A 13,246-nucleotide genomic window follows, 5' to 3' on the forward strand; every position below is an offset into this window, starting at 1 on the left:
GGGACCGCGCTGTCAGTGTTCGTCTCCAGGAGGCACCAGCTTCGTTGTGGTTCCCTTTTGGAGAGAGCTTTTGTCCAAGCTGCTTTGGCAGTGGCTGGGGGCAGGCAAATACTTGGAGTGCTGGAAGGTTCCTGGCTTGTCTGTCTGTTTGTCTGGCCAGATCAGCTTTTATAACAGTGACCGGACAGGCGAAGATGCTGGAGTTCATTTCCCCCCAGATAAGGTCCTGGCTAGGAGAGCGGGAGGTGTCAGAGACACTGAGCAGGGAGACAGGAGGACCCCATCACCCCCTTCAACAAAAGCAGGGTGGGATCCTCTTTCAGAGACAAGCCTCTCCCTTGGGAAGGACCTTTGCTAACCAGCCACTGTCTTTGCTTTCCTCAGTTTGACATTTGGCTGCAGATGCAGATGGAGCAGCTGCTGGTAGAGAAACACGCCCTGGAGCAGCAAAAAGCTCTTGCCTCTGGTTCCCCGCAGGACACTGTCTTTGACCAGCGTGCTCGTCGGAGGCTTCTCAAGTTAGTGGGGACTCCCGTACCCTATCTCCTGGCACCCCAAGGGTAACACCCGGCGGCACACCCCTGCTCCTGAGAGAGAGCTCTTTGTGTTTGCAGAGCTGGGAATAGCTGGGGACTTCAGAAAGGGTGTGATCCTGATGGATTTACATGTTCCCTGTGAGCAGCTGAGTGTCCTCACCTCTATAGTGCCACCCCGAGCTTTGGGGATGCTCAGCTCCCCACAGATGATGGGTTCTGTTCTTAGAGCTGAGGGGGTCCAGTGCCGACCACCAAGCCCATCCAGACAGCCCAGACACCATCCCTGCTGACCAGCTCCGAAAGAGGCAACTCAAAGCTGGCATCTTTGTTCCAACTAACAGATCCCACTAAACAAAAAGAGCAGGGAACGGCACAGGTTGACAACCCCTTGAGAAGCCCTAAATCGGGTGGCTTGGGTGCTGGTGGGACTGCAGGGCTCACCTAGGTAACTTGGTCCTTCCTTTTGTTCCTTCATGAGGAGGGACGGGCACCGTAGGCTCCAGTTCAGGAAGAAGAGGCTCTGCAAAACAGATTGTTTAGGTGGTTTCCTGAGTGGGATTGCTCTGGCAAAGGACCTTCCCACGAATCTTGGAGGTGTTGGTTACTGTGTTTACCGGTGCTCCTCTGGGGACAGATCTGGTTGCAGAGCAGTGCAACCTAATTTTTTGTTAAGGTCCCACTGGTAGCTGACAAAAGCTAGGACCTAGACTCCCCATGACTTACCAAAGACTTATTACCAGGTGGTCAGGCTTGGGTTTCACTGGCTAGAGTTGAGTTTTTACAGCAGTGAATACAGAAATATCCATCTTATTTGCATCTTCCATCCACTTGGAAACGTTGCCAGGCTGTGGTTTAAGGGCTCTTCTTACTTCTCCTTCCAGAGCTGAGCTGCCCGAGTATGTCCTGGACTTTGGCTACATCATTCTCGGGAACATCCACACGCGTGTTGTGAAGATCACCAACACCGGGCAGTTCCCCGTGACCTTTCGCGCCGATGGACGGGTCCTGTGTGACACAGGTAACCAGTGCTGGGGAGACTTCACGTGGGCTTGAAGGAGCTGTCTCCGACAGATTGGCTTAAGCCACTGGACATGGGGACGTTTTTTGAGTGCTTGTTTGTATAGCTTTGTCCTGCTTAGTACCCCCTGCTTGGTGCTTTGGAGCCTCAGTTCTCCTGGCCAGCAGTGCCCAGAGACGTGGCCTGCCTGTGGCTGCCCTAACACATGATTGCAGGGGCTGGATTTGCTGATCACTGTGGTCACCTCTCAGCATCTTCTGCTCTTGGCTACCGTGAGCATCATCTGAGTTTTTGTGCAGTCAGTAGGTTTGCGTTGCAAACAGATGGCCCCTTGGTGGTTTGGAAGTGCTTTGGTTTAGAGTTCATAATGTCACAGCACTTCTGTTCAGCCTTTATTGAGAAAACAGCCTGTGAGGTCCTCTGGTGTATCAAAATAGGCTTCTGAAACAGGCCTTGAGGTAAGGCTGCAGTGCCATCAAATGGTGACTCGCTGTGCCTGAGGGCTGGTCAGGTGTCTCCTCTTAAGTTGTTTCCCAGGGAGCACCACAGCACAGGGGAATCGTAGTTGGAAGTTCTCCTTTGCAGAGGTCTGCGCATCCTTCCCTGGGATGCCTGATAAAGGAATTACCAGTGTTCCTCAGCTAATGTTTCCTTTTTACCATGCGGACCTTGGCTTGTGGCTGTGAAAAGCCTTTCTCCTTGACAGGTGACAAGGGAGAAAGAGTGGCAGGCTTCTCCGGAGAGGCAAAGAGCCCTCTTCTTCACAGAGCTGCCAGCCAGGACACCCGTATGGCCTTAACGTGCTTGTGACACATTTCATGTCGCTTGAGTGTCTCAGCTGTTTTATTTTCCTCTGTTCAAGGTTTCAGCGTGGACCTGGACCGTGTGAAGCACCTGCCCTACTGCGAGACTGAGACGTTTGAAGTGCGCTTTGACCCACAAAGTGCCAACCTGCCCCTGGGAGAGGTGGACGTGCTCCTGCCCATCAAGGTACCTCATGGTCCCTCACCTCCCTCTGCCCGCACCACCTTTTGGGGCAGGCAGCAGGTTGGGGACAGCAGGAGGTGTCACTCAGGCTCTCAGCTGGATGCTCTGTCCTTTGCTAGGTAGCAGAAGGCCCCACGTTTCATGTCCGCCTCCGTGCCTACGTGACTGTGCCGTCCCTCTGCCTCTCCAGGGACAGGCTGGAGTTCTCCGCTGTCCAGTGTGGGCAGTGCCGGGAAGAAACTGTGCAGCTCCACAACCAGCTCCAGGTCCCCTGTAAATGGTTCATCACTGTGATTGAGCCTGTTAAGAAGGTAAAGCGCAGACGACGTGTAGCGCCTAACTTCTTGGTTGAGTTTTCATTGCCTCTCTTGCCTTTTCTGCCCCTGTGGCTGCCTGAGCACTTGGGCTACAGCTCGTGTGAGGAAGCCTTAGGGACTACCGAGCAAATCTGGTTTGCCTGGACCTGTTCACTAGCTGATGCTTCACTTCTCTGCCATCTTCCCCCATTCCTCCTCCGAGGACAGTGCCTCCCCATCTGCCTGCCCTGCCTATATGTCTTCCCTCCAGCTGTAGACCAGTGGTGGCTGCGGCTGGTTTGGATGCGGGTGCTCTCAGGACCGTGGCAGTATCTCAGAGCACTGCAGGACCCGAGGGTCTGTCCCCGCAGACCGAGGAGACCTCACACAATTGTTTTTTTGCGCTCAGGGGGACAAGCATTTGCCGGTGAGGGTGCGTCGGAAGCTGTTCCAGGAGCGGAAGACCAAGCCCCGTGTCTTCAAGGTGTTGCCCTCGGCTGGAACCCTGGCTCCGGGAGAGCGATGCAATGTGCGAGTCAGGTTTTCACCCGTGGAAGAGGTGAGATTGGCGGGTGTCACCGCCAGGAGGTGTGGCAGGGCAGTGTGGTAACTAGCCCAGCGCAGGGAGCCCGAGATGAGGTCTATCTGCACATGGAGCTTTCTGCAAGCCCCATACCACCGTGCCTCAGTTTCCCCTGCAGCGCACTCTTCTGAGAGGGGCTTTGAAATGCCAATGGGGAGCTGGCACAGAGAGCATCAGGGCACTGCAGTGCAGCTTCCTCTCGGCGCATGGGGGGAAATCTGCCTGTTTCCCCTCGTCTTCCCCCTTTCATGGGTGTGTTTGCAGGCAGGAACACCCTGGTGCAGAGCAGCTGGCACGCTCGCAGGGGATAGCTAACCCTGGAAGGGCTGATCTAGGCTAATCCTGCTGCTGGTACCAGCAGACAAAACAGCCACCAGACCCCTTCCTGGGCACGGCAGGACAGTCACCTGTAGTGGTATGCTGCCAGCGGTCCCTGTGGCTCTGGCCCAGCCTGCCTGCACGTTCCCAGGTAGTTTGGGAGTCAGCATAAAGGACGGAGTGTTCCCAGAGATAGTTTGCATGCGGCCACCATGACTTGGAAACTGGCAGCTTGTAACAGTATGGACACGAGTGTTTCCACGCCTAGGAAGCGTCCCAGGGATGTTTGAATTGCTAGTAGAGCTGTAACCATCTTGTCTCTGGCTTTAATCAGAGCCAAGCCCTGAGCATAGAGGAAGACCCTTATTTCTAGCCCGTGAGAGCTCATCTGCCTCCTTCACGTAGCTGATGTTTGCCTGATGCAGCAGCGCCAGGACTGTGTCTGGGCAACATAACCCTGAAGAAGGAGGTGAAGCAGCCCCTGAGTCCTGTGAGAGCTGAGTCCACCCATGAGGACCTTTCTTATGAGCATTGCGCTCCCTCGTGACTAGGTGGAAACATCTGATAGTCCATTTTAGATCCATCTGATACCCAAATATCCAGTTGCACTTCACACCAGGATTCATCCCAGTTCCTCAGAGCCAGCATGCAGGTGCCGTAGCCCCTGCTGTAAGTTAATATGTTTTCCATTCAGCTTAGAGGTACTGGTAACATCCCTGACCTTGGGGCAAGGGTTGAATTTGAGGCCCTGCCACCTGGGACTTCATGGAGGAGCTCTCTGCACTTCTCTCTTTTCAGAAGTCCTACAGAAGCGAGATGAAGGTTAACATTTGCCAGCGCACCCAGCCCCTCCAGCTGCTGGTCTTGGGGCAGGGGCTGGAGCCACAGCTGGAGTTCAGCCCCGCGGTGCTCGACCTGGGAGCAGTGCTGCCGTACAGCCGTGGGGCGGAGGGGACGGTCGTAGTGAAGAACCCGTGCGAGTTCCCCATCGAGTTTTACTCGCTGGAGTTTGACCAGCAGTACCTTGCTGAGGAGCAGGTGAGAGGGAAGGTCTGGTCCCCACATACGTAATCCCGTAGCTCCGCAGTGCTCCAGCGTTCCCAGGCTTGTGCCGGGGAGACGGAGGCAGTCCCCAGGGCAAAGCCTGGTGGCATTTCAGGGTTAGCCAGCTGGGCTGGCAGGCTGTGGAGGGGCTTGGATAGTCCGTGCTGTTGGGAGGAAGGAATGAGGGAGAAGATGGGTTGGCTGGGGAGTCTGTTCATGGGATGGAGGTCAAGAAACACATCCCATACATGGTTCCTCTTCCCTACACACACAGATCCTGCAGACGCTGAAGGACTATGATTCACACAACACCTTATTGCTGCCTCCACGTGCCCCGGGTGAGAAGCTGCCCCCGGAGGTGCTGGAATACTACCAGCACCAGAAGAGACTGCAGGGTGAACAGGGACACTCCAAGACGGGGGAACCAGCAGGCCAGGACAATGGTGAGGGTTTGGCATTGGCTGTTGTGAGTGTGGACACAGCAGGGAGTCCAGCCCAACCTCCCCTGAGCTCTCTGTGACCTTGTTCTCCATGGAAAGTCCATGCTTTTAGCAGCCACCTCTTCCCCAGCTCGGTGGAGGAATTCCTGGGTGAAAGGAATTCCTGGGGCTTGGAATGTGCATCCTTTACCAGCCCTGAGTGCAGCCTAAGCAAGCTCATATCTACCTGCCATGGACTGGGGAAATAATCAGGATATCTCCTTGTGTCCCTCATCCACAAGGAGTAGGGCTGGATGAGTTCTTCATCCGGTAGAACCAGGTGTAATTTCAGTAGCTATTTGATATTTGCTCCTTCCCAGCAACAAAAGCACAAGCTCAAAATTCCCCTGAGGGCAGAGACAGCCTGGGCAGGCTTTCCTGGGCAGGGAAACTCTGCCTTGGGAGCTTCCCTTCTTGGGAAATTTTCCGTGGTTTGCATGTGGCCATGCGAAGTGGCGAATGGCAAAGAGCAGATTGCCTGGCCATGTTCACCCTCTTCTTCCCTCCCCATGTCCTTCCTCCTCAGCAAACCTTGAAGACGTCCAGACACGGTCAGATGAAGGAGGAAAGCACTCTGCTGGGATCGTTGACACCATCTCATCCCATAGCTCAGTCGTTCCCTCCACCATTTTTGATGAAAGCCCCTCCAACAAGGTGGTCTTTAAATCTGAATGTGGAGAAGAGGAGGAGGAAGGTGCGGACAAAAGACACGGGACAGGTAATAACCCGAAGCCCTTCACCTATTTTACGCCTGTTGTGGCAACAGGGCCTCAGTAGTGGACTTCAGCGTCACCTCCATCACTTCACTGCAGCCTGGTGCCATCTTCGCTCCTGTGGGCCCTGAATGCACTCTTGTATATGAAGTCTGTAGGATCCTGAGAAGAGTCTGGGGCAGGGACAAGGGAGAGGCCAGGGAGGTTTTGCCCAGCTTTACCAAACGAGCGCCTTTTCTCCCAGGAGCTGCTGGGATCAGGATGGTGGTGGTCCCTTTCCTAGGCAGGGCAGCGCACCCCCTGTCCTATATGACGTTGCAAGCCAAGATGGCTTTGGCTGACCTTCCAAGGGCAAAGGTGGCAACTCTTTGTAAATGCTGTTATGGTGAATTCAGAGCCCAGCACATCTGCGGCTCTAATATTCCTAAAGCATCCAGCTTTTGGATAATCACTTGATTCCCAAATGGAGGAGCTCCCGTGGGACTGTGTAATATGCCCAGTTCTGCCTGTCCCCCCCTTACTCAGCAGGACCTGGGACCAAACTCCCATGAGGACCATGTTGACAGTTCAGGGAAGGAGACTTGGCCCAGTCCTTTTAGGTATTGCCAGATGCTCGTTCTTTCCTCTTTCTGCCATCCCGTTTACTATACTCTGAACAGGAACCTCTCCCAGCATCTAGGGCAGACCCTGCTCTGCCCAAGCCTTAAGGAAGGGGACGGGGAGACCCTGGGCGTGACGTTGGTTTCGGCAGAGTCTTCTCTGCCGGGATCTGAGGGGATGGGGAGGATGATCAGCATCACAGGTAGGCAGGAGGCTGACTTTTCTACCCGGTCCCACACAGCAGAGCATCGGCAAAGCACCGCCAGCAGCAAGGAGGCCGCGGGAGAACTGGATGACAGCCCTGTCTATAGGGCTATCGCCCGCCACCTTGGCATCAATATCTCTGCAGAAGGGCGCGCAGCCCAAAACCGCAGAGGGATTGTCGTCATCGTCCACGGGGCACCCCTGACAGGTACGTGAGCTGCAGCCCTTGGCTGCAAGGAGGGGGGGAAGCAGGAGAGGAGTATCCTGGTGGACCGTGCTGCCTGGTTGATCAGTTGAAGCGAAGCGAGGTAAGCCACAGCTTGCTGGTATGTTAAACGGTCCCCGGCCTTCACCTAGCCGGCGCAAGTGGCATGGCTCATCTTGTGTCCATACAGCCAAGCTCTGGTTCCTCCAAACAGGGTGGCCACGTCCCCGTTGCCTCGTTGGGACCACGTTGCCTAGTGTCCATGTTGCCTTGTGGGAGCAGTCCCTAGCCCATACTGACCCCCAAACCGTGCCCAGACGTTACCCGAGGCAGCACCATCCAGCACAGGCTAGCAAACGGTCTGAATGGTGGTGGGACAGGGCTCCAAAGCCTGGCCCAGGGCTGAGGTTGCCACAAGGGACGAAGTCTTTAGGTGAATGTGAAGTGGAGATGATCCACCTGGCTCTAGAGGACAACACTTCTAACCATGCTCAAGCTGCCTCCCTCGTGGTTTCCCCTAAAGTGGCATTTTGCTTTTGGACTGTCCTTGAAACTTTGAAATCCCGTTCGGGGGCTTTCCAGAGCCTGTCCCTGAAAATGCCGCATATGCAAGTGTCACCAAGCAGCCTTCCTCTCTCTCAAGGCAAGACGTCGGCAGCGGTCGCCCTGTCCAAATATTACGGTGCTGCGTGCTTGTCCATCGATGCCGTGGTGACAGAAGCCATCTCGGACAGGAGCAGCTCGGCAGGGCTCCGTGCCCGGGAGCTGTGCATCAGGGCTGCCGTCGAGCAGAGCCACAAGGAGACGGAGGATGCCGGTAAGGAGAAACAGTGAACCCAGAGCAGCGCTTTGGAAACCCACTGTGACCATCCGCTTCTGCTTGCTCCAGAGAAGAAGTTTGACAGCCCTTGGGTCTCTTAGGGAACATGGGTGTAGAAATGCAAAGTCATTTCATAAAGCATCTCAGGTTATTAACAAAATCTCTATTTTAAGGGCTCAGAGACACTTCTACTGCCGCCGGGCTTCTCAGCACATGTTCCTTTTCCTAGGAGCGGTGAAGCGCACCTGTATTTTTCTCAGGGTTTTTATATATTTCCTCAAAGCTGAATCCAGCTTCCTCCTCATGGCCGTCGGGTAGAACTGCCGCCCACTTAAATGAGGAAAAAGCCCTCTGAAGCGGCTCGTTAAGCACTAGAGGACTGACTTGGAGTGTGGCTTCACAAACATGAGAGGAAGGGAAGAATAACGTCCCAGGGGAGTTTCAGATGAGAGGCACACTGCAGATGAGCTCTTTTCTCCAGAGATTTTCCTACACACGCTGTCAGGTCGCACAGCTCGTGCATGTTGTGCTGTTCTCCACGTGAGACCGGAGACTTTTAGGGAACTTTATTGGGCAGTTGATGCCCCGAGCTCTGCAGGCTGAGGCTGGACCCTGGCTCTGGTGGGGAGAAGTTTTGCATCACTCAGCTTTGAACCTGGTTGAGTTGGGAGCTGGTGGAAGGAAGAAGGGTGTGGGTCCTGGGTGGGGGTATCCCACACCGGAGGATTTAACTCCAGGGGAGACGGGTGACTGCAGCCAGGGCAAGGCTGCGTATTACCGTCTTCGTGTGAGAATGCAGGACGGGTGCAAGGTATGGAAATGATGGTCCTGGAGGACAAATCCTTGGCTTGATCCACCCAGGAGGTACTGTGCAAATGGCATCACCTGCGTGCACGCTGCTCCGTTTGGTAGGAGGGACATAGGGCTGTGCATTGAAAAGTCTGTAGCTTTAAAATCCGGTATCTGATGATGTGGTTTATCGTGCTAATAAGAGAAGCAAGGAAGGAGCTGCTTCTGGGAAGCAGTGCTGCTAGTCCCTGGCAGGCTGGGGGATGCATGCTGCATCCCTGCGAGGGCGCAGGGCTGTGCCCATTGGGGTGGAAGGTGCCTGAAGCACAGGGCCGTCCCCAGCCCCGCTGAGCCGTCTGTCCCCTCCGCAGGTCAAAACGCAGATGTCTTCCTCAGCCTGCCGTTCAGCGCCGAGGCCAAGCACAGCTCGGACATGAGCCAGTCCAGCTCTGGGGACAAAGCCAGCCTGCATTCCGTCAGTTCCCGAGGCCGGGTGAGTGCCGCAGTGGACAAGAGGAAGACGGGTAGCCACACATCCCAATCCCAGAAGCAGCATCCAAGAGATCCGACAGGCTCCCAGGTGAAGTGTGATCTGCACTGGTTAATGCCTGGGAGCTTCCAGTTGCCTTTGAGAAGTGAAGAGGCTGCTTGCAGTGGGGCCTCCATGTCACCCAGAGCCTGGTGCTGGGCTGTATAGCGCAGAGAGCCAGCTGGGCAGGCTGGGGATGGCTCAGGGTGGGAACGAAACCCTGTGCACCAGTAGAAAAACTCTACTGGATCTTACGGTTTGTTGGCAAAGTGCAGTCCCGACTAACGTGGCTGCAGGCAGTGGGCAAAGCTGTGGGATGCTGTGCCAGGGGCTTGCAAGCTTGGGTCTCTGCTGGCCAAGGGATGTGACCCCCAGGGTTGTCCCCTGGAGCTGCTGGTCTGCAGTTTTGTTCTGGTCTTCCGTTACTGAGAGAGCCCAACTCCAAGCCCAGCAGCTGGAATTGTTTAGGGGGTTCCAAAGCGGCTGATTTTTCTCGTGGTGCTCAATGTTGCAGGGCTCATCCAGTTCTAATCTCATCTCGCCCTCTCCGTGCGTTCCTGCGCAGCGATGGCTGAGCATCGGTGGCAGCACGACGGGAGAGACAGGCTTTATGAGCTGCGTGCTGCCCGAGGACCTGCTGGTGGCCATCCTCTCTGACAGGCTGCAGGTACGTGGGATGGAGGCAAATGAAACGTCCCTGCTACAGAGTCAGGCAGCGAGACACAGAGAGGTACAATTTGGAGAGGAGGAGATTTATATCTGCTGTTGGAAGAGTCCTGGGCTTCGTGCAGGGATCCCTGGGTGAAGCTGCAGATGCCATAAGTTGGCAGAGCATGGGGGAAGATCAGAGCTGGTCTGAGCTGATGCGCTTGGAACAATGATGGCTGGTGTCCTTTAACCTTGGGGTTTCCTGACTAGCTGAGAGCCCAGTGCGTGTGATAGCTGACTCTCTTCCTTCTCGATTTGATTCACAGTTGAGTGACTGCTACCAGGGAGTGGTGTTTGATGGCCTGGAGACCCTCTTTGCACGCAACACGGCGTCTGCTCTCCTCTGCCTGCTCAAAGCTGTCAGAAATCGGCCTTCTATCTATTTTGTGAACTTGCTCCAGGATTATTCTTCTTTGAAAGCCAGGGAGACAGCTGCAATAGAGCAAGAAGGTGAGACTCTTCATCTCCATACCCCTCAAATCCTCTCTCTCAAGCCCTCAACCTTATCCATGTGTATCTGGGTTACCAGCAGAGCTTGTCAGAAATGTTTTTCTTAATCTTTCCTCATTCTGCCTCAGTGTAGCCAGCGCTCAGCTGCCGGTTGCTTAAAATACATCAGAGCTGAGGCTGTAAAACTTATCTTGGTCTCTAACATTAAAGCTTGTGCCCAAGTGTGTGGCTCAATAACTAAGCACCGGCCCCCTGCCCACGCCACTGGTGCACGTGAGCCAAGCAAGGGACGAGAACTCGCTGACCGGCGACAGTTTGGGGGATTATCTGAATTTTGGAGCTGGGATATGAGCTCCCCAGTATCTCCTGGCCCAATGATAGTCTGGGCCGGGGCAGAGCTGTGAATCCTCGCAGCTCACCCAGAACAGCAAGCTCTGCTTGTGGTCGCTAATGGTTTCTCCTCTGGTCTGTGCTGAAGGACGGGAGCGGGAAGAAGCTGCCAGGAGAGAGAAAGCACGTCTCTGGGAGATGGATGAGGAAGAGTATGATGCCCTCTCTGAGGAGCAGAAAGCTCAGTTTGATAACAATATACGACAAGTCCAGCGTGAGAGGAAGAAGAGGTCTGTAAGCCTTCCATGGGTACCTCCCCAGGACAGTGTCCCTGAAGGGTTTCCCTGCTCTGGAGACCCTGGTTGAGCTCAGAGGGGTTACAGAGCAAAGGCCAAAAGTGTCTATTACAAGGGGCACAAAGATGGCCAGTACCACCTCCCTGGTTCCCAACGGAGGAAGGAGCTTCCTCTGGTGAGACGCAGGGAGCTGGGCTCTGTGCTTGCCTTGCCACTGCGCTTCTAAGTATCTCCAAGTTAATTATTTCAATTCTCATCTTCTTCATCCCCCTTCTTCAGCACTGGGGGTTGGCATGAGGCGCAGCTGTGCTGGCTTGGTTTAGATACCAGTCCTTCCACAGGTGAAGTCCTTGCAATGCTGATCTCCCAGGGTTTTCCATAGTGAGTGACCCCAGCCATAAAAGCTGGTGTCCTTAGGCTCACCTTCAGCTGCGGCAGCAGCAGGTGAGCCCGGGAGAAGCTCCCATCCAGCAGAGCAGCATGTTCAGGAGGATGCATAGGATAGGTGTAAGCCTGTATTAATCCCCGCCTGAAACTCAAGGAGGGCTTTGCTTAAAGCAAACACATGTTTCAGCACTTCTTTCAGCCCAGGCTGAAGTTTGTTTCCCTGGGAGGAGGTCACTAGGGCTGCTTCAAATTGTGATTTCCAGGACAGACAGTTGTTGTGGTTTAAGCCCAGCTGGCAACTGAGCACCACCCAGCTGCTCGCTCACTGCCCCCTGCCCCAGCGGGATGGGGTAGAGGATCGGAAAAGTAAAAGAAAGCTCGTGGGTTGAGATAAGAACGGTTTAGTAAGTGAAAAGAAATGAAATAATGATAATAATAAAAATTGTAATAAAAAAGAAAATAACAGCAACAACAAAAAAACCAAACCAAACAAGAAAGACAAGTGATGCAAATGAAAACAGTTGCTCACCACCCTCCGACCGATGCCCAGCCCGTCCCCAGGCAGCGGTTCCCGGCCAGCTTTCCCCCTAGTTTATACACTGAGCATGACGTCCTATGGTCTGGAATATCCCTTTGGCCTGTTGGGGTCAGCTGTCCCGGCTGTGTCCCCTCCCAACTTCTTGTTCACCCCCAGCCTACTCGCTGGTGGGGTGGTGTGAGGAGCAGAAAAGGCCTTGACGCTGTGTAAGCACTGCTCAGCAATAACTAAAACATTTTTGTATTACCAACACTGTTTTCAGCACAAATCCAAAACTCAGCCCCGTACTAGCTACTATGAAGAAAATTAACTCTGTCAAAACCAGCACAATAGCACAAGTTTTCCATGATTCACAACTGGGTTCCAGCAGGAAACCTGTTTGTTCAGAGCCTGCTTTGCAGGAGGGCAGTTCCTGCAGCCTTTGCTTTCTGATGGATGTGATTATTCTCCCTAAGGAGCAGGATATGCCCAGGGAGAAGGGCTGGCTAAGCCAAGGAAGTATTGGTGCAGGGATAAGTAGGTGTTAGTGATTTGTGAGCTGTTATACACCGGGAAATCAAGAGAGGACTTCAGGCGTCAGTACGGAGCGATGGTGGATCAGTCTTCGGCAGTGTGCTGGAGGTGTCCAGGTGGACCTTATTGGAGAAGCAGGGCAATTTAGGCTTTATGACAGCAAAGCCTAGATTTGGCTGGTCCTGGAGGTCGTCTCCCACCTTTCCTCACTTTGGATGTTCCCAGCCTCCCCAGGTTGAGGGAAGTCCATGGAGATGGTCTAATGGTTCTGCTTGGCCTCAGGGTCAATGGCTGAAGTGCAGGACCAGCTGGGATTGCGGCGAGCCCAGATTTCTGGTGGTGACTCTCAGGGATGTTTTCTCTTTGGCTTGCTGAAGGGAGATGGAGCGGATGGCTCAAGAGCTGGAGGAAAAGCACCGGCGGGAGCTAGAACGCTTGAAGGAGGAAGAAGAGCTGAAGAAGAAGTCCAGGCGGAGCAAGAGAGAGCTTGGCAAAGACAAAAATAATGCTTTGGGGAAGAAAAGCCAGCGTGGAGTCAGACAGGTGGGTGGTTGTGTTTATAGAGATGAGTAAAAGCCCTGGGGACCTTCCCGCTGAGTTGGACCATTCCCCCAGAAGCCAGCAGTCACATGCAGCGCTGGGGACGAGTACCTGGCCATGAGTAACACGTGGGGCTGTGGTGGGAAACACCAGCCGGTGTTGGATCATGCTGCTAGAGGTGTGTTTTCCCATGGGTTTGTTGGAGAACTGCTCTTCTAGGATCATGCTGCCTTGGAGTCACGGCTTCAAATAACTCCGTACATTGACTGTGAAACCCTGGATAGTTTCAGTCCAGCGTTTCTCCCCACTCTGCATGTGACTTACACCTCTGAGCCACGATCCGTCTGGGATGTGGTGTCTTTT

General features: G+C 54.3%; 1 pseudogene; it reads left to right on the plus strand.

Moving 5' to 3' along the window:
• The window catches only part of LOC132319258 (hydrocephalus-inducing protein homolog), a 120,925-nt pseudogene that overhangs the window by 76,017 nt on the left and 31,662 nt on the right, over positions 1 to 13,246 (plus strand).

This window comes from Gavia stellata, chromosome 26, assembly GCF_030936135.1.
Source record: "Gavia stellata isolate bGavSte3 chromosome 26, bGavSte3.hap2, whole genome shotgun sequence".
NCBI lineage: Eukaryota > Metazoa > Chordata > Aves > Gaviiformes > Gaviidae > Gavia > Gavia stellata.